This window comes from Lonchura striata, chromosome 1 (assembly GCF_046129695.1).
Source record: "Lonchura striata isolate bLonStr1 chromosome 1, bLonStr1.mat, whole genome shotgun sequence".
NCBI classification, from domain to species: Eukaryota; Metazoa; Chordata; class Aves; order Passeriformes; family Estrildidae; genus Lonchura; species Lonchura striata.
The window spans coordinates 106,488,622-106,514,525 of NC_134603.1; the positions used below are offsets into that span (position 1 = coordinate 106,488,622).

Sequence of the window (25,904 nt, forward strand, 5' to 3'; positions counted from 1 at the left end):
CACTTAGGGTAAGGACGAGGTGATGAATGATGCAAGGTGATAGATTATTCCTTATTTCCATTCTAAATTCTATTCTTTTAGTAAATCTATAATGTCATCTGTACAAGCAATGCCACCACTTTGCAGCTGATTTGCTTTATCAGTTTCCCTTTTTGCGTGCCTCTGTCTCTTCAAATTGTTCATTACCAGACCTGTAGTGGTGGCATTAAGAAATTAAGTAAAAAATGGAAATCAGTAATGGTAGAATGAATTCCTAGAGTATAACTTATTGGTATTCATATGGTGTAGACAGAGAACCTCATATTTTCAGTAAATTAAATGCATTTTTTAAAGGCAGGGTAATAGTGTTATTTCTGTTTTGTTATAATGTGGCTTGCTGTAAGTTGTCTAAAAAATCTTTGACAGATGATGGAAAAAGTGTTTTGAATTTCTGTCTTGTGCTTAAACCATACTCTCATCTTTTCTGTGCATCATCTGAATTCCAGGCTGGGTAGAAAGGGAAAAGTGACTTGTGTTCATGTCCACCTTATATTTGTGTGTTCACTGGAATTGCCAAATATTTCTATAGAGAGCTTGCTGCTTGTATTTAACTACAGGCTTTGGAGTGGTCACACAGCTTCACAATCTATAAATGGGGAATTAGCTGTCAAGAACTGTAAATATTTTTCTAAGAGGGAAAATAAATATGGGTTTAGGTGACAGATTTTAATAAGGACATGTTTTTGATTATGAATAGCTCATTATAATTGCATATATTCAGTGATTTTTTTAAAGTTATCTTTCTTGTTCATCCTGACTAAATTTGTTGTCATAAATATGGGCAGTTAGTGTTCTGTGTCATCATTTATCATTTGTATAGCACTGTAACTGTTAATGGTCCTTTATAATGTACAGAAGTATACCAAACAAGGACCATAACTCTGCTGTCAGGAGCTCATGAGCTCAGAACCAAATATTTAGACTGCCTGATGTTATGTTTAGATAAGTTCTCTTTTATGTCACTTGTATATTGAATTATCTCATAAGGTGCTCAGCAATCTGACCTTGCTGTAGCAGAGTATTTAAACCCCAGCTCTGAGCAGATGAGTATCCCTAATGACGTGCATGGAACTAAATGTTAAGGGTCTGTGCATGTACATGTATGTGTGTGATTTTATCTGGGATCAGGTAAAACTATTCAGAACTGTCGCAGAATGAGATTTGGGTAGTCAGCCCCAGAGATGATTTGATTTTGTTCTTGAGTAGATCTGGGGAACTGCAAAGATTTCTTGTGAGCGAAGGACAAATCTCATGTTGACAGAATCTTAATCTTGTCAAGGTCTGTGTGGGTCCTGGCTTTTTTCTCATTATAAACTTCAGAGACAATGAACCTTTAAATCTGTATCCCCTCAGCAGTTTCAGTGACTCTGGACAAGCAGGCAAGACCATTTGCTTCTATGCAAGTGACATTTGGTTATTTTATTTGGAGGTAGGTATTCCTGAAACTGGGAGTATATGGGGGCTCCGTTTTTTAATTTCCCTTCCCACAACTACTTTTTTTTTAAACATTTCCCACCAAGATGCCATATGCTTTAATTTTATGGTGGTTTAGGAATGCTTTTAGTGCAGGCATCACAGTGGGCCAGCTGCAGATTGATCTCTGGTGGTGGGAGCCCCAGGCAAGAGGCTGTGATCTGATGCAGAGTCTTTGCATAACAAATGGCCTGGAGACCTGTGGCACAGGCAGGTGACTGGACATGGACATGCAGAGATGAAGCAGGAGCTGAGGACCCTGAATTTCCCTGCATTTAGACTGTTGAGGGTTTAAAGCCCAGGGTTTCCCTTGTTCAGGGTCCCTCCTCAGAGGCATCCAGGTCAAGCTGTTATTTTGTTATTGTACCATGACTAAATAATTTGAAGGATCCAAACATCTGGAACTCTGCTCTGGGAAAACTGGGATTTAGCCATTAAGGAAGCCTTGTCTGACCCTTGGGAATTGTGTTTGTAGGGAGTCAAGCAGGGTACCCATCAGCTCAATGGAGTCACCTGCTGGGAAGGGGCTTTTGTCCCAGCATTCAAGGCAGTATTTGTGTGACTGCCAGGGTGGCATGGTCCAAAAGGAAAGTTTCCTTAAGAGGACTACAGCCCTACTTTTATGTTGTCACAATATATGAGAAGAAGGAAAGAAAAATGTTAAAGAAATAAATGAAAAAGGCAGGCTACAAAACTTGGCAAGCTGATGCTTGGTCAAGCAGCCCAAATATCTTTGTTCTCCCTCCTCCCCACACTATTCAGCTATTCTAGAAATCATCTGAATTCTTAGTATATCAATCTTTTTATCTTTGTGGTGTTGTTACATCCTGCAAATGTAATTTCTTCTAGGGAGGTTATGGTTCTGTGAGGCTGAATTGGAGGATTTCGAAATTCCTTTCAATTGACATGGTTCTGGAACTGGGCACCTACATTCTAAGTTCATTGAGGATAGCAGCAAAATTAAGTATCATAAAAGATTGCAGGTTTTTGTAGATTTGTTTAGACCTGGCTAACCTAAGTAAATAATGTACCATATGCAAAGTTTGCTATATTTGATGTGCTGAACAGATCCATTAAGAAAGCACCATTAGTAACATCCCTCCATCATGGAAAAAATTCCTCTTTCTTTTTCCCTTTTTATGAATTCTTATGTTGTTTTGAAATTAAGGCTGCTTAATATATTTTTTCAATATTTTTTCTGCAGTACAGGTGAAGGCCCATGAGGATGGTGAAGGGTCAGGAGGGGGAGGCTTATGAGGACCAGCTGAGGTCACCTGGTTTATTCTTTATTGGACTGACAAATGTTTATTCTTTCTTCCCTTGAAAGAAGTCCTTCCAACATAAAATAAGCATTGCTTATTTACTAGCTCAGATTTTAAAAAATGGAGAATATTGCCAATAATAAATTTAGTTACCAAGCTACAGGTCTTTAGTTGACTAGGCTGTTAGGTCATAGGCTGGACTCGATGATCTCAAAGGCCTTTTCCAACCTAGGTCATTCTGTGATTTTGTAACAGTCTGTGTTACTGAAAATTTTTCACATTATTTAATAAAAATAGTGCAGTCCAAGTATCTCACTTCCTACATTGATATTAAATCAAATCATCAACTAAAAGTTAATCTGACCCTCTCTTTTTCTGACAATAATTACTTTTAATGTATTTTATAATAATATGGAAATACTCTAAAAGGGAAAAAAAAGGACCATGACCCCAAGGTAATCATTCAATAAGGCGATACTTTACTGAGCACTATGACTCACCTGTGAGGCCAAAACCCTGAGTTCAGAATAGTTTTCTATTTGCTGAAGAAGTTCTAAATCTTAGGAACTGGGTCACACATCCTGGGATATTTTTATCTTCCAATTTTGTGACTCTATTGTTGGAAATTTCTTCTAAATTAACAAATTTCAATATCATCTGTTTTCACACTGGTTTGAATGAAAACCATAGAGTATTTTCTCACTCCGCTTCTCTACACTGAATAGCCAAACTGCCAGATTTCTGCACCCTGAAATATGAAAAAATGCTTTGTCTCTTCTCCTCTGAATTTGGAGGTACCTCATCCATGTAATTTCTATATGCCTGACAGGCAGTTGGGTTTTTAAAAATCTCCTGTTGGCTTTGTCCATCATTTGTAAAATGGAGGTCATAATGCTGTTTTTTCCCCACACATTGTCTTGTCAGCCCACTTACATAATCACTTCCAAGCAGGAAGTCCCTTTTGATGCCAAATCAAAGTGAGCTGGCTCCTGATTGTACCCAGCTGATGTAAACTGAGGCATGCAGGTGTTACTGTGGATAACTGCAGGCCTTTTCAAAGATTACTAAGGTTTTGTCCTGAATTTTCAGACTTGCAATTGCTGTGGCTTCAACATATGCCAGGGGTCAATAATATTTGAGCTCATAGATTGAAAATGTGATTATTTTGTTTCTGTATAAGCAAGCGGGGTCCTTCCTGCTTGTCCCTTTTTCTTTCAATATTGGGGCTTTGACATTGCTCTTAATATGGGATATTAGAAACAGTGGATATTTGACAGTGGACAGTGTGAAAAAGCACATAAATGTTTCACTTTACAAGCTTTTTTTTTTTTTTTTTTTTGACAGTTTCTCAGTATTCTACAAAATGTAAATTGGCATCTTTTAGAGGAGCTGATTTGGACTCTCTCAAATTCAGATTCTGACAGTAAATTGCACCTTACTCTGTTTGAAAAATGTATATACTTGATTTAGGAATTCTGCATACAGAGAGATTGCTACTAGTGGCAGTTTTTAACTACTTATAGTTGATTTTAGAAAACTGGTATCACTGAATTCTGTCATGGTGCACTTAGAATCCTAAAATGAGGGTGGCTGGTGGTGTTTTAGGAAAATAATTTTTTTCTTAGGAGTAAAAGGCTGTGCAGACGCACATTGCCAGGCACTGTGGCTTTACTGATAAAGAAAGAATGCTGTTTACCTGAGACCAGTGACTACTAGTCCCTACTACCAGTCCATGTGTAGTAGGAAAGAGGGTACTACTTACATCCAGGGGGACTTAAGCTTGAGTGTAGATTAGTCTTAAAAATGCAAGTTTCAAATAACAATAATATATCATACAATTAACAAGGCTTGAGTTCTTAGAGATGAGCAAGGTACATCAATAATGACAGTTGTGAATGTGCTTTATCCACAATGTGTGAGCTACCAGGCAGCTCTTCTTGCTATGCAACTGCAAGTAAGACCCAGAGCAGTTTTTAGCATGAGATTTTAATTGATTTTATTTGAAAGATCTTATTTCCAAAAGATATGGTAGAAAATATTCACAGCCTAGTAGGATTCTCTGACAATTGTTGTTGTATGTACATTGTTGCTTACTTAGGAGGGGATTGTTTGAGATATTGTTTTAATACCTTTGCATCTATATATTTACATGCTGAGCTTTAAGCGAACAGGCAAGGGAGGATATTTGTTTTTGTTCTTTTTTTCTTTTGATACCTCTCTGTTCTACAAAGCCATAAAACCTTAAAATAAGGCAGAGTTTAGAGCTGTCCAAAAGTGACAGTTTAACAGCTTAAGGAGGACAAAAAGCTATGGTAGCATTTAATCTCTGACCTTTTCCCCCCCTCCCCACTGTAAAGGAGCTGTAAAAATCATCTTGTCCTCTCCCCACCCCTGCTGTGACCTTCTGCTTCAGTTCCTTGGCCTGTAAGCCACTGATTCAGTGTCATGCAGCAAACAAACCATTTGTATCACCTCTGATTTAGAGTTCTTGACTACCTTATTTTCATTGTTATATAGTCTGAGACATCTACATCTCAGATTAAACTTCTCTTTTGGACAAACCCTCTGGAACTGGAACCCAAAGAAACAAAGTGCAAGGCAGCCAGATGCATCAGTGGTTAATGCAGGTCTGCAGATGTGCTTTTAGTTTTTCTGAGGAAGCTGCTTTTTGTTGGCTGTCAAAGCAGATAAACATGATTTTTTTTTTTTTTTTAGTTACAGCCTTCCAAGAAAAGCACAATGCTTCACCAGGAGAAAGTGAATGGTGAGGTCTTAAACAAAATTTTTGTCTCTTCTTGAATCTCTGTAACACACTGGGAACCAGGGTTAGGTTGAAAACTTGGATCATTCCAGATTTTGAAACTATTAAAATGAGTAACAGCTTTAAACATCGAGTTGTAGGAGGATGCTGCCAGCTAGAAGTTAATTCAGGATGTGCCAGCTGTCCTATTGGGTGACTTCCTCAGTTAGACTGAGCTTGACTGGGATACCAATTTCCCTTTACACAGTGTAAAGGTAAGTCCTTCTTGTTGGTGTACAAATAATTGAATTGTAAGGGAACAGACTAAGTGTTTAAATAGTTTAATTTTTCTTAATAGTAATCTTCCACTATCTGAAATGCTGGAGTAACTGCAAATATAATGTAAGCCAACCAGAAAAAGAATAGCAGACAATTTATAATAAATTTCAAAGACCCTGTCCACAAACTAGATTTAGAAAGAATTAATAACTGAACCAAAATAAAAATAACTACATTAGTCTTTAATAACTACCTGAGGCTATTTGATTGGTTTTAAAATGTGAGATTTAAGAATATATGCAGACTAAACATTTAAAATATGTCAAATGCTAAAATATTCAAAAAGCTATTACCAATTTTTTTCTCTCTGAAATGTAGGGAAATCCTCTTGAGAGGTGAGCTAAATGCAAAAAGGACAAGAAAGTTCAGAAATAGGGAAATAGTTGTTAAACAGCAGTCTCTACAGGTACAGTTTAAGGGGAAGCAGATCCCAACAGCATCCTCCTCAAAGGGAAAGGAAAACTGATCCTGAGAAATTTACATCAGTGAGCATATGAAAATATTCCTGGATAACTTCTTGCACTGAATTTTGATTTTGACCAGACCAATTTTTTGTTCCCATGTCCGTGTATGTCTTCTGGGAGGCCTTGAAGCATGCACATTTAGCTTGCTGTTTCATCATAGCCCTTGGACAAATCCATGGCTAGCCTCACAGTGAGAATAGCAAAGACAAGCTGACAGTCATAAACAGTAGAAGGAACCCAATCAATAAAAAAAAGATAAAAAATTCAGGAGTCTTCTGCCTAGAACTAATGTAATTTTTTATATTTTTTATTATCATGCTAGAGTTGGCTTTAAGTGACAAAATTTTCCTAACATCATATTCTACCAAACACATAAATGTGTTTATTCTGTGAAAGGCATCAGAAAGACTGTTTTCTTTCACCTGACAAGAATTGAAGTGTCATTTCCCAAATGTGTCTCAGTGCTCAGAAGAGTAAATTGGAAGGATTGAATATTTTGCAGAAGTACAAAATTGTTCTGAAATCTGTTGCTTCATTGTCTTCCAGAGAAAGATGAGACTCGTTTTTTCATGATGCAAAAAACCTTTATTACTTTTAAAGCTCTTCAGATAAGATGGGCATGCATCATCATCATCATCTTTGGCTTAGCAGAAAGCATGGATTCCCTGTTTGGTTCAGGAATCATAAATCACATGAGATTTTATTTGGTTTTAATATGATGCTGTGTCTTGGTCCGAAATGTGAGCTATAGAAGAGTCGATCAAAATGGAAAGTAAGCCTCAGATTGTTTTGATGAACTAATTCCTAGAGATCTGTAAGTATTTTGCACAGTAACATTCAGCTTGCATAGCAGACATTTTTGTCTCCCCACGTGATGGCGTGCACACCTGTTGTAGTTCTGCTGCATGGCAGAAGGAGAAGGCTCAAAGAGCAAACAGTGATGGGCCTCTGACACCTTTTTCTCTAAGAATAAGTCTGCTCTGAAAACTGAGGGTGTGGGATGAGCTCATGGCCACAGGCAGTTGATACCCAAACTGAAGGACTGGTGTCTGATGGTGATTTCAAAACTGTCTCCTTGCCATTTTCTCCTGTGATCCAGCTCACAGGTTGCTGCATGGGGACACTGTGGTAGCTGGCAGAGTGTAATTTCAGCAATCTCTGCAACACCTTAAGCAGTCTTCTGTTCACAGCTTGGTGTAGAGTCTGTTAGTGAGAGTCTTAATGGGCTATTTATTGGGCAGCAAGGTTTTCTCACGTAATCCACTAAGCAGATATGAAGTTTTTATTAAAAATGCTCCAAGTCCTTTCAAAATAAAGCCAAGAAAATTGCCAGTAAAACTGTTACCTGTGGATCTGTGAAGGAATTCATTTGATCCAGAGCTACTTATAATAATTTCTCTTCCTTTTTAAAAGATACATTGAGTGGTCAGATGCATTAGGTAAATGAATAAATTTTCCATCCTGTATGGCTATAAAGCTATTCTAGTGGAGCCCTCAGAAAAACTGAAGCACATCAATATCTCCTGTTTTAGGCCTCCTATGTAGAAATAGCACATGATGGTTATGTATCAATGGCCCTCCAGTAGTAGTTACACAGTGATTTTCAGCAAGAGAGCTCTAATGGTTCAAGAGATGCAGTAATCTAAAAATAAATCAGCCTCTCCTAAAGTGCCCACAGTAGCACATCATAATCAAAGTTGATTACATTTGCACCCTGCATCAAATGGATGTATCAGAGTGCACCAAATCACAGAGACCTAATGCTTCACACCTGGCAGATAGCTATTTGACATTTCACACATTAATGTATGTGTTCCTGAGGCATGAGATTCATAATATCAAGCTCCACTGTAGTGTATTAAAGAGCTATTTTGTGCCAGCTAAGGCACATCACCTTCACCATTGACTTCTTTTATTCTAACAGAATCTTCTTCTGTCATACATCATAATAAAGACTTTGTTCTGTCTGTAGTGTTTGCCTCCCTATAAAGGCAGCAGTGCAACCTTTTATCTTTGCTCTTTCTTGTACCATACTGACCAGAATGACCTCCTTTCCAGTTTGCCCAAGTCTGTAGATTAAGTGACAGTGTATAAACACCGTTCTTTCTGTCAAGGGATATACACACACCATGGTCAAAATTTTGAAGTTGGGTTTTCCTCTCTTTTTTTAGAAAGAGTGTCCATGTGTGAATGTGTATTACTTTTTCTGCATGCAAGTGGTGATATCTGGTCTTTTAATTTATGCCTGTACCTGCAATTCTGCTAATAGTTCTGTTGTCTTCTATCATGTGTTTCTTATGCATGTTGGAAAAAAACAGATGGCAAACTGGTTTAGCCCACAATCTCAGTCTTGTTTAAAACCAGTTACTGTGACCAATCCTTTTTTTTTTCTTTCATTATGTTTTTTTTCTCATAATACTTTATGTACTTTATGATTTTAACCTTTCCACAGATTTTTTTAATGTCTAGCTTTCAATAATATAGCCATAGCCAGGTGATTAGGAGAAATATTAAGAAATCTCCTAATTATGTGGGATGCAGGGCCATTATAGCTTTGAAAAAGTCTTTGAAATTAGTAAAATAAAAAATATCTAATTTAAGCTCAACCAACACTCCTTCAGACTTGGTTTTAATCTGAAGACATTTACAATATCAGGGGCTTTACTGGTAGTGGTTCTCTCTACCCTGCTGTCCCTCATGTACCCTAAAATCTGGTATCTTGAGATGTTTTGCTGGATGCTTTGGAGACTGCCCTTTATATCTTTTCTATTCTCCTGTGGGTTATGGAATAGTTTTTCTGTATTATGAATATTCATAATATCTGTTTCAAATGTGTAGGACTAGTTTGTCTTGTTGATATTATTCCAAGGCTTTTGTGCTGCTAATCTGTGTTCAGGTTCATCAGAAACATAGTCCAAACAGGTGTAAAAATCTTTGTCACATTTACTATTGGCTAGCAGATGATGCAACAAAAATCATAGATATGTTTAGCTATTACCAGAAGATCTTCTCTTGATCTTTCCAGAGATATTGCTATTGATGTAAAAGAGAATTTTTTTCACAAAAAGGGGATGAGTTTGGGCCTTGGATGATAAAGTTATGTGTGCAATCAAGGAGCTCAAATTCAACTGACTCATAGGTAGTGGATGGGTTATTTGGGAATGGTGCACAGATTCCTTGCAAAGGATTAGTGTCTTCATTAGAATTCAGTGCAGTGATTTCCTGGCCCATATTTGACTGACAAAGCACATACAAAGACCTTCTAAAGCTTTTGTAGGAAATAATCAATGTCCTTAGGCCAAATTTTTTGTCAGTAGTCTTGAATTTTAGCAAGCAAGCAATTTATCATGTTCAGCCCACACAGGTGACAAACCAGTCTTGCAGATAATAGTGTACAAAATCAGGAATTTGTAAAATTATGTGTTTATTTTTTCTTAACTCCTTCAAGGAAAGGGCAGCAGCTACATTTCTGGTATGGGATTGTTTTGGGGTTTTTTTTGTTAAGTATCAGCATGCCCAGGAATTTTACATATTCATGTTTCATAAGTATCACCAAAATCCTGATGTTTACCTCCAAAGTCTGGTCAGAACAACAGGACTTCACTGCAGTGGTGAATAGCTAATAGCACAGTGATGGATAGGCATGAAAACCAAAATTAAAGGTAACAAGAAGCATAAGGAGATAAAAGGCCCATTTACTTCAGGCAGCGCTGCTGAGCAGATATTTTCTTTTTCTGCTTTTGTATTTTCAATTACTGATGATGTGGGAACATATATTACTACGGGACAATTTTGTTTGTTTCTGCTTCCTTAGAAGTAGGAAAAAGCTATACCACAGGTAGAAGGAGATAACTATTCATTCCTAATTCGAATTTGTACTCTCAACACTGAGTTTTTCAAATTTATTTTATGCCTAATCTCTGAGGGGAGAAAACAAAATTGATTGATTCCCTTGAAGAATTTCCATAACCATGGAATTTACGTGGTTTAACTTTTACTATTCATCTAGGCTATCCCGGGTTGTGCTGTTTCTGAGAGAGTGGAGTACTGTTGTTCTCTGGATCTCTTAATTTAAAAAGCTGACATACTAACACATGGCAAAAGCAGGCATGTAAGCTTTTTTTTCTTTTTAATTCTTCTAATCTAGGAATATGAAGGAAATAAATTTTATTAAATGGTCCTTATGAAGAGAGTAGGGTGCCTGTAGAGACCTTGGGAAGTGCAGGGTGCACAGAGATGCACAGGGTGCTTACAGAATTAAGTCTTAGGGACAGCTGTTAATACAGATTGTAAAAAACATTCACATTCTTCCTTATCCAACCCCAAACCAATATTGGAATTAGTTATTAAAAGAAAATAGCTATACCTTTAAGTGACTACATTATTTTTGATTCAAACATTATCCAAATAATGACTAGGGAAATGATTCATAGTGAAAATATTAACACCTATAATAAATTCTTCAATAAAATATGGTAGATTCTCTAGTAAAAAGATATATCTTCAGTATAAAGAAACCTCATATCATAAATGACAAAAGCTCTTTCAAACACCACCTGGGGCACTGGTAAAAAAGTAGACATAGCACTCCATGATTTGCTTTTGTGGGACTGGTGGTATGGGTCAGATTTGATTTGTTGATCTCGGATATCTTTTCAAACCCTAATTATTCTATAATTCTATGTTCAAAACTCTAAGTTGTGATATACATAGATATAGATACACCATCTGTTGGTATTTTTATTTCTGTTAGTATTTGAAGGTAAAATAAGGTTATGCTTTAAATGAAACTACATATACTGGCACAGAAAAGGTTTGCCAATACCAACAGTTGTTGGGTAGGATTTGTAGGACTGATAATTAACAGAAACAAATAATTTTAAATTAGGAAATGCTCTCTCTATAACAGTGTGATTTTCTTAAGGGAAAAAGTGATCTTTAGTAGCTACCATTTGTTTCCAAATGGAAATACAAGATAAAGTATTCAGCTACATGATCCAAATTCCAATGGAAATAATTAGTTCTTAAATGAAAAACACCTCAGAAGATTGTTTAAGGAAATGTATGGAATAATTAAAGTTTGCTTTGATTTGCTTTCCTTGAGGAGAAAGCTGCTGCTATAAGTATTGATTGAAAGAATGATTACTTGGAAAGTAAACAGTTTGTTTTTTTTTTTTAAGGAAACAATGTTAATCTCTTTAATCTACAAGGAATGAAGCAATAAACTCCTAAATAAGCAGTAAACTGCTGGAAAGTCACTCTTAATTATTCTTCTCCAAGTGTTTCTAATTCTAACTACTCTTTGTAGTTCTAGAATAATGTGCATTACTTTTTGTCCTTTACTTCGGCTATCTGTAGTTTAATCTCAGACTGTAATACTCTTGGATTATTTAAGCAGTCTTTGATTAAAACAATTGTTAATAGTCTTTAAATTCTTGAAGTATAGGTAGTCAAGATAACAGAAATCTGATTTTAAAGAAATTTTAAATTATCTTGGTGGTTTTGAAAAGGCAGATGGGATCCGTAGTCCATTACAGTTTATGCCTAATTAAGTTTTAAAGGTTCTGTGGTATTATCTGCAACATATGCAGAGCTTTCTGTGACCAATACTGTTCCTTGAACAATTATTTTGTCTAGAATCCAGTGCCTCTTATGATTTTTCTCTTTTCACTAGACAGTGATGAATGTAGAACACATTGCTCATTTTAGGATGTCTTTAAAGAATGACAGAAACATGTTGGAGTTACGATCTGAAAGCACCATAAATGTGTTTAGAGAAGAATATACTCATCCAGACATATTACAACACCATAGTAAGGTGATTTTAAATGGAAATTCCTCACGCCAGGAGTCCTTATGTAACGTGTGGCAGGCCTACAATGGTATCATATAGATGAGAAAGCACATGATCATGAGGAAAATTATATTTAAAAACTATCTAATTCAGCTTCCCTTTATGAGTTGTTGTGATAATGTACTGTACTATTTGGAAATATTCTGCTAAAGATATTCTCAGAACCCACTGCATTTTGAGAAAACCTTTCTTAAGGAGCATATCCTGGCACAATAACCATGTATATTAAGGAAACAGCAGAATGAACTCCTCTGAAACAGTTGCATTGTTCCAAAGAGGGTGCAACCTTGAGCAAAGGGCTTCATTTAGACTATGAGTACAACTGTCATGGCTCTGTTCTTTCAGAAACCTTTCTTCTGAAAGGAAGCAAAATATTATCCCTACATGAAAATGTTTAGAAGCTAAAGAGTTGTTTACAGTACTTTAAGGTTAATATATTTTTATTTATATTGATATTGACTTAAATGGCTTCTTCGTGTTTATAGTGTGTTTCTTCTCTCAATAGCTGCTTGCAGGTTAAGATGTCACTAAATGTTTTAGACACAATTGCAGAGAGTATTGTTGACTTGTAGTTAAAAGTCAGACTCTCTTGAAAAATCCAGCAATTTCAGTGGAGTAACTTAATACTGGATCATTTTCCTGGATAGTGACAATATGGGAAGAGTTTAGGGAACTGTATTTGATCTTAAATGTAAATGCTTTTTGTTTGGTTTTGGGGGTGGTTTTGTTGTTGTTTTTTTTTCTCCTTTAATTCAAATAAAATAAAATATATTTTATCTAGTCTAATAGTTGAACTTGCAATGTAATAAATAAAGTATGTAACTGTTCATTTAAAGCAAACTTCTTACAAGTTAAGTAACAATTTAGAAGTTAAGTCTAGCCAGACTTAAATTGAAAGCTTAAAAAATTAGACATGCCACTGGAATTTTTAAAATATTCTTTATTAGATTGTATTCACGCTTCAGAGTTTGTTTTCCTCATAGCTGATTTGTTGTCAGAGGTGTTAGACTTGTGCTATAAATTTTACATTAGTGTTGCTCACGCCTGCACTGCTGACTTTAACTCTGCATTGTTCTTTGAAACTTATCAAAGAGTAAGTTGAGTAAACAGAGCTAAAACCTGCCTTCTGACCTCTTTCCCATTGCTGCTCCCCTCTTGCTGCCCAGACTTCTGTTCAAGGGTCTTCTAGTCTAATCAGATGTAAAGGACTGATAGCTCTTGCTCTATTACTTTTTAACTTTTAGTGTCTGATGTTTCTTTTATCTAAGAAGAACTGTAACTAAACATATGAAAATGTAAGAAATCTAGCCTATTAGACTTACATCTCATAAGAGAGAATAAAAATTGTCAGCTAAGCTTCCCTTGTACTAGGAGCTTAAGGTAGGATTTGGCCAGTTCATAAAACTTACCTCATGCATCCAGTTTTGGTGTGAACTGAGCAAACAGCATTTAGGTGCCTGTTTGTTGAAGGTATTACTGTCTGTTGATGGCCTACTGTCCTTCAGTTGTTTGGGCTAGCAGTAGCCACAAGTTGACTACCAGGGAAAGCATCATGGCTGTAGACTTTCTGACTACCTTTCATAGGAGGGAAAGGGACATGACAGAGTTGTTTACTCAGTCTTTGGTACCAGTATGATTGATGAAGCTCCTTCATATATTTTGAAGTGAAATGTTTATTTGTGCATTTAGAAACTTCTGCCTTGTTTCTTCTTCTTTTCACCCTCCCTGTTCCATCAATGCAATAAGGAGTTTGGTTTTTGAATTAGTAGTGATTTTATTTTTTTTAAATGGAGAAACTCATTCTTCTGTGGTTTTTTTTTTGGTATTGTTTCAGACACTTTGCAGACTAGAGCTCATTCTTTGCATTTCCTGTGGTTACAGTGGGTTTTGAAGATTTTATTTCTTTAAAATAGAAATATTGAAAAGACCATTACACAATTTTAGGGTCTAGAATCCAGGTGTTCTAGGACCATGCCTCAGGCCAACTCTTTTTTTCCTTAGATAAACTGTTGCATATTCCAATTAAGTTTTTATGATGCCACTGCAAATAAATGTGAATGGAGAGCAACTAATCAGCATCATAATCTGATTGCACTTGTGATGCATTGTCTAATCCATTCCATACAACAAAAAACTATCTTTCAAGTTAAAATTAATTTCCTTATCAGCTAATTTGGCTGTGACAGTGTTCCACTGTTTTAAGATGCTATAATTCAAATTAGTCTTATTTTCTGATCATGACAGCGAATGGGTGGCAGAGACAATGGTGAGTTGTGCATGTTTTTTAATGGAAATGCAATTAATACTCAAGAGCAAGGTTTCTTTAAACCATTAAAAAAATCATGAGTGGCAGAAATGTAGCACACATTTCGTGTTTTCTCTTTCCAAAGAAGGATGGGATTTCTTTTTCTGGCACTTATTTGGAACAGAAAAGCTCTTCAATGAATCTTGAAAGAGAATATAGAAAAGATCATGCATTCAAGACATAACCAACTAGATAAGAACTGTAGCTCAATATGAGCTACATTAACTGCAAGTGATAGAAGGCTGACTGATAGCAACTTATCATAATTATATTATTATATTTTATTAAATAATTAAAAAATTATATACATGTATAATTATAATGTATAAATAACAATAATTACATGTATAATTTTACAATATCTTGTATTATACAATATTATATTGTAAAATGTTATATTATATATGGTAATATATCCTATATTGTTATATAATATATTTATAAATATAGTATATTTAATGTAATTAATAAAAATACAGTTTTATAGATTTGGAAATTCTTGTTAAAATTGCACATAGAAAGGCTGGGTTCTAAGAATGGCTTCTGTAGTCAACAGTTCACAAATACACACATTAATAGGTGTAAGACCGTTCACAGAATAAATATTGTTGCACAAAACAATGTATGACAAGAAATTAGAAGTGCGTAAACATGTACTTAACAGCATTCAAGAATAAATGATAGAAATGTTTTAACTTGGGAGGCTTAGTTACTATTTTTTAACAAGCTGTATTACTAAAAGTTTTATTTCTTTTAAAATGAATACATATGTTTGAAGAACACATTGAGAGTTTCAGATATTGAAGACAATGTGTAGGAATAAGGCAGATAAAAATGTAAGGTAGTTCTTAAATTAGATAAAAAGGAAATAAAAGGTTCTGTGATCAGAATAAAAGGTACATCTCACAGTATAACTTCTCTTTGGCATCCGTCTTTAACTACTAAACTGCAGTGGGTGTTAATGTTCATAAAGCAATTTCCCCAGTCACTAGCCTATTTGAGATATTTTTCTCCCTGCCCATGCTTCAAGGTCTCAGGGGGTTTTCTTTGTGTTTGTCTTCTCTTTTCTGGGGGTACTCTCCCACTTCAGAACTTGCACTTGCTCTTGTTTGCTTTATCATCTTTTCACACTGTAGCTCTTTCAGATCATCTTATACATAAAAATGAACAAAACCATTTTCAGTACTGAGACTTGTGTTACTCTATCATTTCTTTCCTCCTCTGGTGCAAGTTGCTCAACTATTTACTCTTTCTAATGTTTTCCTTGTACATGTTTCCTGTTTGATGTTTGTATCGCTTGTGCTTTAGACTGGCTCTTTTCTACATAAATGGGGATTAAATGACTATGTTTTTCACTGTGTTTTGGAGTTCTGTAATATATATTATTTACTTTCTGTGGCTGAAAATCAGGCTAATAGGAAGGACAAGGAAGGTTTGTCCATCTTTTATTTATCTGTATACATTTCAGAGCCATAAGGTCAAAGAAAATACCTGACTATATTTTTCAGGTTATCCAGAACAGTAAGAACATCCCAACAGTTATTACCTTTTAGAGTTACTATCACAGCCCTAATAATTGACAATGGGGGCTATGCATGACTGATGTACAACTAAGCATAGCAAAGTATGTTTTGTGCCACTTGCTTCTGAGGACCATTATTTTTATCATAATTATTTGAAGTAACAATTACAATCTCAATTATTCCAGGTAAACTGGTTTTAGAGTGTCCCTGCTAGAAGGCAGATGTTTATTCAGCTTGACACTGTCCTCTGTCAATGAGGAAACATTCAAGCAATATTGCTTCCCTCTTGTACATCAGACTCATATATGCATGCAAATAAATACAAAAGGAAACAACCAGAGACTCTCAGCATTCCATTTCTTTCAAAATGGTGTATTTTCCTCACACTTCCACTCATTCTGTTTAGATCCTGCATCAGCACATTGTTGGTCTTAAAGAATTTTATAGGCATTCCACATGCATAAGGATCATAAATGCCACTTATCCATGTGGAACAGATTCACACTGAAAATACATTTAAAATACCTCTCAGATAATCTAGTCTTTGCTGCTGAAATGAGCAATGTGTATGCTCCTGGGGGCTGTGCAGAGCCTTGCCCCCAGGCATCCATATCTGTGAGTTTTATGGGTAGAAAAAAAAGAGGGTTTCATTTTCCATACTGTCATCCTGGCTGTGTGAAGCTGGAAGCCTGATGTACTGGCCAGAGTGAAAACTCCTCAGATGAACCCACACATCAAGAGGTCTGACAGGAACTTAGATCTGGGAACCAAGTCCTTTCCCACTGGTCTGTAATGAGAGATTTGGAAATAAATAACCTTTGTAATAATTTCAGAACATAGAAAGGATCTTCAGAATTTCTGTGAAAAAAGTGAAATTTCTCACCACCTGTTTTTCACCACAAGTGACTTAGAACTAAGTTTGAACCAAATGTCAAATAGTCTTTTGGTGACACACTTATTCTTTTAAGTAGCAAGCAGTTTTAAGCCTTTTTGTTCTTGTTGAAAAATAAGTAGAATATCTAATAAAGTTGCTACTCAGATATTTATGCTCTAGGAAGTTGAATGTTATTCAACTGCATTAATTTTTGTGCTGCAGACATAGTGTCAATTCAATGGGTAGAAGCCAAACCCAAACAAAACAGAACAAAGCAAATATCTTTGAAATGTTCCCAGTCTGTGGCTATGCATTCTGTAGGTTCACATGTTCATTCACATGGGTATAGTAGTGGGGAACAGTGTTCCTTGTCCCCTAATATTTTTACATAATGTTTTATTTGCTCAGATTGTGGATGGAATGAGGTGGAGAGCTCAGTCTGGTCTTCAGACAGCCCTGCTGGTGGAATTGCAGTGATTTAAGTTAAACACTTCTTAGTTATGCATATGTTGTTGTGAACAGACCGGCATCTCTTTCCAAGAAGTAGAGAGATAAATTTGATATCCTGTCTAAGAATTTCTGCAGTAAAATTTCAGAATTTTAGGGAAAGAGGTGTTTTGGAGAAAAAAAAATAGAAAGAAAGAAATTAATTACACAAAACTTGCCATGTACAGTAAACTGTAACAGCCTTTTGAATTTTCAATGTATTTTAAAAAGTGGTTTTAATTCTGATTTTACCCTTAACAAGAAGTGAAGAGACAGCAGTATAACGTACCTGGCTGCTAATTTGGTGTTGTGAAATATTTATGTTCCTTAAGAATCTTATCTTAGAAATTGTTCCCATTATACAGTACTGACTCAAAGGGTACAGTAAGAGAGATCTTAAATCCTGTTGTGCTCACCATATGTGTTTACAAATGTTTCTAAGAATGGTGGCACTGAAAAATAAAAATTTAGAAATTGCCTTTGCTCTATAGTGGGTGGACATGTTTGGTGCCTTTCTTTACTTTGACACTAAGAGATATTAAATTAAAAGAGAAAAGGAAGAGGGGAGGAAAGCAGTAGCATATTTTCAGTATAAATTATTTCTGTACTAATAGTAGAAAAGAATTGCATTTATACTAGGAAGTTAATGGTATAAACTTTTTCATTTAAGTTATTAAACTATTTTTATTCTTCCCTTAAGTAGTCAGGATTTGACTTCTGTGGCATCATTGAGTAGAGTATGTTAATTCTTTTGAGGACTCTGATCTGTCTGTAGTTTCCCAGATATGTATAATTCCTTTTGACCCACAGGTTCTCCTTAATCCTGTTCTTCAGAATGACTCTGATAGGTCACACACACTCTATTTCCCAAGAATAAAAGTCTGAAGTAAAAGCCAGATACTTGTCATATCTCGAAACTGAGAGCTCAGTTTTACACTTGGACCTTAGTGAGTCCTTGATCTTGCCATCTTCCTACAATTCTTAGAGGAGTTATGTTTGTATGTCTTTCATTGTTAGGTAAAATAAACTCTTATTTTATAATTCATTGGAGCATGTAGGTGAAGCTGGATGAAACTTGGTGTTTCAGAGGAATAGAAGGCCAGTGCCTGTCCCAGAAGCTGCCCAGGGGCAAACTCTGTGGAGCTGCAGTGCCAGTTCTTATCCATGGCACCAGTGGCTATGGTACAGACGTGGAACTGCTGTTCTAAGACCCAGAAAAAGATATGAAATTGTCTTACTGTTATTTTCAGAGCAACATGCACAAAGCTGAGATATATTTTTAAGACTGAGGCAGCCTGTTCTGCTCAGACAGATACTCCACAGAGTATTACAGTAGTAAAAAGTAATCATTTATTAGTAGTTTTGAAGAAATAATTTGCAATAACCCCCCCATTTCTTGAGGAAAACAAGCATAGCATTTTTTTTTGTCAAGATGCAGGTTAAATAAGTAATAGTTTAACATAGCTTATGAATGTTAGCACTTGTAGTCGAGTTGTATCTTTAAATAAAGTAATCAATTTTTTCTCTAATTCACAGAAAATATGAAGAGATGCTCCTAAATGTTGTCAGAATGCTTTTGGAACATGCAATTCATTGGGTGCATGAAAATGAAAATTGGTTTTATGAAATAGTGTAGACAAAAACAAAAGGCATACATTAACTTGTGATATATTGGCTATATTACTATACTATGCATCTTTAGTACTTGACCTTACATGTCACTAATATAATACACATTTTTATGATACAGTTACACTGAATGCTCTTTGTGAATACTGCACTACATGCCAAGGTCAAGATAAAGATAAGATGCATTAAAACAATATCTCTGACACTATTAATAAAGAAAATCAATCATTCTGCCACTTCCTGTTCCCTTGCTTGCAATTTCAAGATCAGCAGCTTCCAATAATTATTTTTCCAGCTCTACTGGTATGGTTGCTGCACAGAAACTCCTCTGGGCTTGTTTCCCATGAAAGGCTTTGACAACATTAGTGATGAAACGCTAATGGTCTTTTTTATCTGAACATATTGCCGTGCTGAATACATGAAAGGATTGTGATTGGGGGTTTGTTTTTGTTTTGTGGTGTATATACATATGCTCTGTTTCTATTTACATTACTAGACTCAGCTGCTCTGACTTCATTGGTGATGCAGTTTCTTTGAAGTGAGTGCTGCCAGGTGTATTTTTCTGAGATGTACACTAAGTGTTGGTGGGTTTTAATTGCAGCAGAGAAGGGCAAGGCAATAGAACTATCTAAATGGTGAAAGAAAAAGAATGTAAGAATATATAAGAAATTGAAACAATTGAATGAAAAGTAGTATAAAATTCAAAAAGAGGGTACTATGAACTAAAGCTAGCTGCCATTTAAACAGCATAGCAATAGCTGTTGATAAACAAACCATATTAAAAAGGAGGAAAATTTGGCTGCTGTTCATTGAAAACAATGGGAAAAATTCTGGAAAGCATATTTTGTCACTTTGCTAAAGTTAGACTTAGAAAGACACTTGAAAAAATAATTTAAAATATTAATTCTGGATTTATTCCCCTTGTGTAGGAGAATGGTGGCATGAAATGGAAGGTAGTCCTTGTATAAGAGAGAACAGAAGCAGAGTAGCCATCAAATGTGGCAAAAGTTTTCATACAAGATAGGATAAATCTAGAGATATTAAATGGCCCTGGACATGCTGGGGTTTCTCGACACTACAATTTAAATAATGTTTTAGACACATCCTGTAAGTACACAGCAGAAAGTCCAGTGGGAATGAGTGACCTCAAACTGATCTGATGTAGCCACATAATTCAGGCATATCGTCACTGACCTGAAGACATGTGGCAGCGCAAAATCAAAGTTACTTCCAAAACTATCATTTGCAGCTGGCCTTTCTGAGAAATGTGTTGTGCAAGGACAAAATGCTGTTACAAATCTACTTCTAGATGTATTGCTGGAATGAATAAACTGGAATTCCAACTGTTTACCAATAACACAAAAAGAGCTGCCAGGAAAATGTAATCTGGGCAAAACAGAAAAAAATGTTCTCTGGAAATATCTCAGAATTTTCCAGCAGTAATAAGAAACCTGAGGCAAAGTGTAGGGTGACTCTGAGGATGTTGGTGTGTCAAACTTTACCATGTGTCATACTATAAAGCTACAACAATATGTTTATAAATATATATTAGCATGTATGGCTGCATGTACATTGCATCAATTTATTAAATCATTTAGTTCTGTATACTGCAAAGTACTTCTTGCATCACCACTTTTCTATCATTTGGAGATCATCCATCATGCAACAATCTTGTTTTTGAACATTTACCTCTGTGATTCTACCTGCTGATTTGTGACTGTCGTGGTTTGACACGGAAAGATAATTTTTTCCGGAAGGAAGAGGTCAATTTAGATATTGACCAATTGAAAGTAGACACGCCTCTGAGAACACAGAGGGGTTGAAAGCAGAATTCCCGGGGGAACTCGCTCTCTTTGGTTCCGGTCAGCGTGCAGTGCAGACCTTCCCCTGCCCAGCCACGAGCTGGGTGGGGGAGGGGAAGCCCATGGCCTGAGAAAGGTAGGCCGAAAGCCCCAAGGGTGGTGAAAGGACTGGAACCGGGCTGGCCCCTGCAGATGGAAGGGTGGAAGAAATCTGGGATGTCTCCATTTCCCCCCCCAGAGTTCCTCTCCCGAGAGGGAGAGAGAAAGCCGCGAGGAAGGAGGAGCGGGGGGAGCTGCTGCAAGGTGCCCAGTTGTGTGGGAGTTGCTGGATGTCCGGGCATCGAGCCATCCTGGGAGTTCGGACTTTTAACCCTTCCTTGAGAAATGAAAGCTTTGTGAATTCTCCTTTCCCCTCCTCGGTTTGAAAGAGAGGAAGAGGGACACCTTGGACCCTGGGATGGGATGTTGGAAGGAGGAATTCTGGATGGGAGGGGGACAAGGAGTGGCTTTTGGCTGGACTTTTCCGTGTTAGCCACAACCTGAACCAAATCTTCTCCGTCAAGAGGGACTGTGTTTTGGGAGGATGCCAGTGAGTCAAGAGACCTGCTTCAGCTGAGAAAAAGACAAAAGTGGAGTGAACAGAGAAAAGGTTAGGGGGTTTGTGGTGGCGCTCCCTTGCCCTGGAAAGGAAAAGAGAAGAGAAGAAGAGCTCTGTTCTTGAGCCCTCGGCCCCAGGGGAAAATGGGGGGGACTGTGGTCCCAAACAATGAAAAACTGAACTGTTGTTTTCTCCCCTCTTGGCAGGGCATCCTTGAAAGGAAAAATCCTAAAGGCAGTGACAATCCATGCATTGGTGGTGAGAGCACTGTGCATGGAAAGGAGAAGAGTCACCATGGCAAACTTTTTCTCCGGGCGGTGCCATGTGTGACATGGAAACACAGGATGTGGAGCTGTGTTTCTTGGGGGGTCTGTGGCACAGGAGAGACTCTGTTCCCTCGATGGACTGAGTATCGATTGTCTGGAGGGTGGAAACCTGATTGGGGTCCAGATTGTGTCTCACTGTGGTTTGTTGGAGTTGGGTGGTGGGGGGAGGAATGTTTTGCAAGGTTTTCATTTGGATCTTTATGTGTTTTTTTTTTTTCCTTTCTTTAGTTTTCTCTTTTCTTTTGTAGTGGTAGTTTAATAAAGTTTTTTCCTGTTATCAAGCTTGGGCCTGCTTTGCTCTATTCTAGATTCCACTTCACAGCATTCAAGGTAGGGATCACATTTTCATGGGGGCACTGGCATTGTGCCAGTGTCAAACCATGACAGTGACATTGCTGCTTCAGTCACTATTCTGCTGCATCGGTTATTTTGGGGTGAATCTTTATTTTGTTTTACAGGTGGTGAAATGTATTTAGAGAGCTTGCTAGCAAAGAGCTTCGTAACTCAGCCAAAGTCATCTCTTCATTCAGGTTTTTTGTAGGTTCCAGCCCTAAAATCTCCATGTGCTTTTATTTCTGATTGCTTAACTCTGAATTCCTGTTGATGACAGCAAAGGGCTTTTTGTTTTTTTTCTTTCCTAATAAGTTGAACTCCAGCCATTGCACTGTAAGTGCCAATTGGCTAGTTGTCCTTTTTGCATTGTGCAATTAACTTTACGCTAACTGTAAGTTCACACAAAATGTAGTCCAAACCCAAAATTCTCAAAATGTGTTGAAATATCTTGTTTCAATGTTTTTGCTGAAATATTCCAGGAAGGCTGAAATATTATTATAGGCATCTGTTTTATAAATATTTATCTAAAAGAGCAACTATATTGCAACTTTTTATTGCCATGAAGATTAACCAACAACTCAGATTTCTTGCCACATCATGAAATGTTAAAAAAGGATGATATTGTGTAGAAAATATTCTGTATTCTGTCTTTCTGTATTGCAATGGTTTATTTTACTTTAGCACTGCATACAAGAAGCCAAATTGAGCAGAAAATTGATGGGTTTTCTTTTGGTGGGTTTTAAAGAACAGAAAGTAGAACTTTCGCAGTTTTGGATTGGCATGTCATTAACAATGTAATAAATTACAGGATAAAGAAAATTTCAGTGAAGACTTAGTGCTCTGTCTGCTGAGTTTTTTGTTTCAGGTGCTCCTGTTAGAACAGGCTCACCTAGAAATATTTGTACTCATTTAGAATTCCTGTTAAACAACTTGATACTTTCAAAAGTATTTCATATGCTGAATACGTTGTTCATTAAAGATCATTGTCTTTGCTTCTTCAGTATATTAAAATAGAAGCCAATTAAGGGGACACTGAAGGGATAGTCTATGTTATTCTACTCTATTTTGTGGATAAAGTAGAATATTCCTGAGTGCAGAGAGAAAAGTCCATTCTGCAAGTACTAAATGTATCTAGAGAGAGGAAATTACTGTGAAAATATTTGGGAGTAATTGCATTTGTTCATTGAAATCACATTGTACACAATGTAAGAAAATCTGTAATAGAAACAAAAAACAACAATATATGTCAGAAAGAAGGGAATCTGCTGGACTTGTAATTGTACAAGTGAGCTGATATTTCACCCACAAAGTTGCAAATTAAGCACCTCTTCACCTAGCTAATAGCTTTTCCCTTTTTGATATCCCAGCACATTTTATACTTGCAAGTGCTGAGAGGGTTGCAAGTTTTTTTCATGCTGATGACAGCAAATACTCAATTCTGCCATTTTCCTGCATGTTTTACCTTTACAATCCAGTAAAAGATTTAACTAGACACAGATTTCTCCCAGCTTTAGTGAACTACTCTCTAAGTAGTTATGAAAATATTTTGTTCTGCTGTACTGGCTCAAAACCTTTGTGCTGAACAAGTTTCAATTGAATTGCATGAAGGTTTTATTATAAAGTAATACTGTTAATCAAGAGAGTGAGAAACTGAGTTTTGGATTTTTTTTTTTTTTTTTTTAGCTCAGTGATGTTAATACAAGCCTATACTGACATATGGTATTTTTACTTCAGAAGAGTTGATTACATGCACTTAAAAGTATCTCTTAAAAAATATCCCCTTTGAAAATTTTATGTTTCTCCACTCATAAACTCTGAAAACAGAGAAACTTTCTTTAAAAATACTAAAAATTACTCATTACAGAACTTATATATCCCCATTAATTTTTCAGACTTTATGCCTTGTACATTGATTTGAGTACTTTGCTTTCTGTAATTGAATTAAAGATAGAAACCATAATCCTAAAAATGAACAATAATTAAAAAAATAAAAGGTTTTAAGGGAAGGTATGTCCAAGAAACAGATTCCTGTAACGCACCACAATTTTGCTTACCAATGCAGCATGACCCCAGACATCTATTGAACATCAAATTAACACCAGTAAGATTATTAAGCTATGTGGCAGTGGCACCCAACAACCTTCATGAAAGCTTAATCTTGATTGCTGCCAGTGAAGTCAAGAACAGGAGAAAAGTGTTGCCTTAAAGGATGCTAGGTCAGGCTTTTAAAGCTGAAGTGATCTTGCCAGATGTACAAATCGGGAAGCTTTCAAGTGTAGTAATGCCTTTGTTTTATGGCACTTTTATCTTCAAACTCACAGGCTGCACTGAAGCATGATGTGTCAGTGACTGCTGAGTTAGGGCAAGAAAATAGATAACAACTCCAGATACATAAAAATCATTCTGATTAGGAACATTTTTCTGCTAAAATTATTTATAGCAAGACGGACCTGGCTAGGGTGTAAGGGCATGTGAGGCTGCAGATGCATGGAAGGAAGAAGGGGAGCTGAAGAGCTTGGAAGCAAGTGGACCCCCAGAACTGCAACCTGTCTCATGAGGAATTAGGCCTTTCTGCCACCCCAAAGTAAACCCAGATACTTCAGGCTCCTTAGTGCTCTATAGATATAAATACTCACCACACTAATGGTAGATTATATACAGATTCCCGTGCCCCACAGTTTCTCTGCAAAGCACTACTCAGAAAAAAGAGTAATGAGAAGGGTGCAGGTATTAGTGGGATGCTGAGAACAAAAAGAACACCAAAAAAATCCAGCCTAAGTTGGAGAAAGGTAAAACAGAGTCTTTGAAGGCTTTTATTCTCCCTCAAATTTCATATTTACCAGACATGAATCACAAACTGAGAAGATGGATGAACTGCTGCTCTTGTCTTGCTTGTTGGTATCTAAAAAGTTTGTGCATTTTTTTTGAAGGAAGGCTTTGAGATACACAGTGACTGCTGTTATCAATGTTGAACTGTGTATCCTAAGACTCAGAGTGTTTTCATTTCTGTTTGTATCCCTGTGGCTGCCGTCAACATGTAAAATGCATCACTACCCTCAGGCTAAAGTCAGGTATATGTCAACCCCAATGGGAGCTGCAAGCTTGTGGAATTATATTATGTTTGAGAAACGAATAAGAAAATTGATATCCTTAATGGACAATAGCTATTTCCTGAAAGAGACAAACACTGTTTCACTCGTGCCATGTGTTTTCAAAGGATAGTCTTGAATTTAACATCTAGTACTTTAAAAGGATTTTCTTTGATTACCTATCAGAACCAACAAGATGTTATAGATGAGAATTCTTTAAATGGTGGATGATTTGAAATTAATAATTCTTTAGTTTCTGAGACATTTAAAGAAGAAAATTTACAGAAATCACTTAGTATACCATGAAAGACAAGTTGTGACACCTCAAGAACTGCAACCTGGGGAAGCAAATTCACCAGACACCATTGAAAAATCTTGAAAACTACTAGAAATATTAGTACAGCTTGAGAATAGCAACTTAACACAGCACCAAGGTTTTGCAACCACTCACAGTCATGTAACAACAGAACGATATCAGAAAAGCAAATTCTCAATTAAATGTAGCATCCAAAACAGAAGATATCTTTGCTGTATGTGACTTGATTTTTGGAAAATTCAACTACATAAATAATGAAGTGGATTATAAATTCCCTAAGGAATAATTAATACAGTAGCAGTTCTTCCAAAACTTAAATTCAGACTGATAAAATATGGTTTTTATTCTGTTTGTTTTTATTATCCAGTGTAACATTTTAAAATAACCCTCTTAGAATAATTGTATTTTACAGTGTCTGTGAGTGTCTCGTTGCCCTTGCATGGCCCCCACAG

At 36.4% G+C, this 25,904-nt stretch overlaps 1 protein-coding gene and 1 long non-coding RNA gene across 3 annotated transcripts in view; both read left to right on the top strand.

The window, feature by feature from the left end:
• Positions 1–25,904, top strand: part of CNTNAP2 (contactin associated protein 2) — a 1,054,227-nt gene that overhangs the window by 46,170 nt on the left and 982,153 nt on the right. Inside the window, exon 2 of one of the 2 annotated variants that reach the window (XM_077786381.1) lies at positions 5,676–5,789. The exons of the other annotated variant lie outside the window; for it this stretch is intronic. The gene's annotated coding sequence lies outside the window, so the exon portion shown is untranslated. The remainder of the gene's footprint in view (positions 1–5,675; positions 5,790–25,904) is intronic. 2 annotated transcript variants of the gene reach the window in all.
• LOC144248905 (uncharacterized) lies at positions 20,715–21,995 on the top strand. Its single transcript, XR_013342085.1, has 2 exons — positions 20,715–20,926; positions 21,595–21,995. It is a non-coding gene; the product is annotated as an uncharacterized LOC144248905 (long non-coding RNA).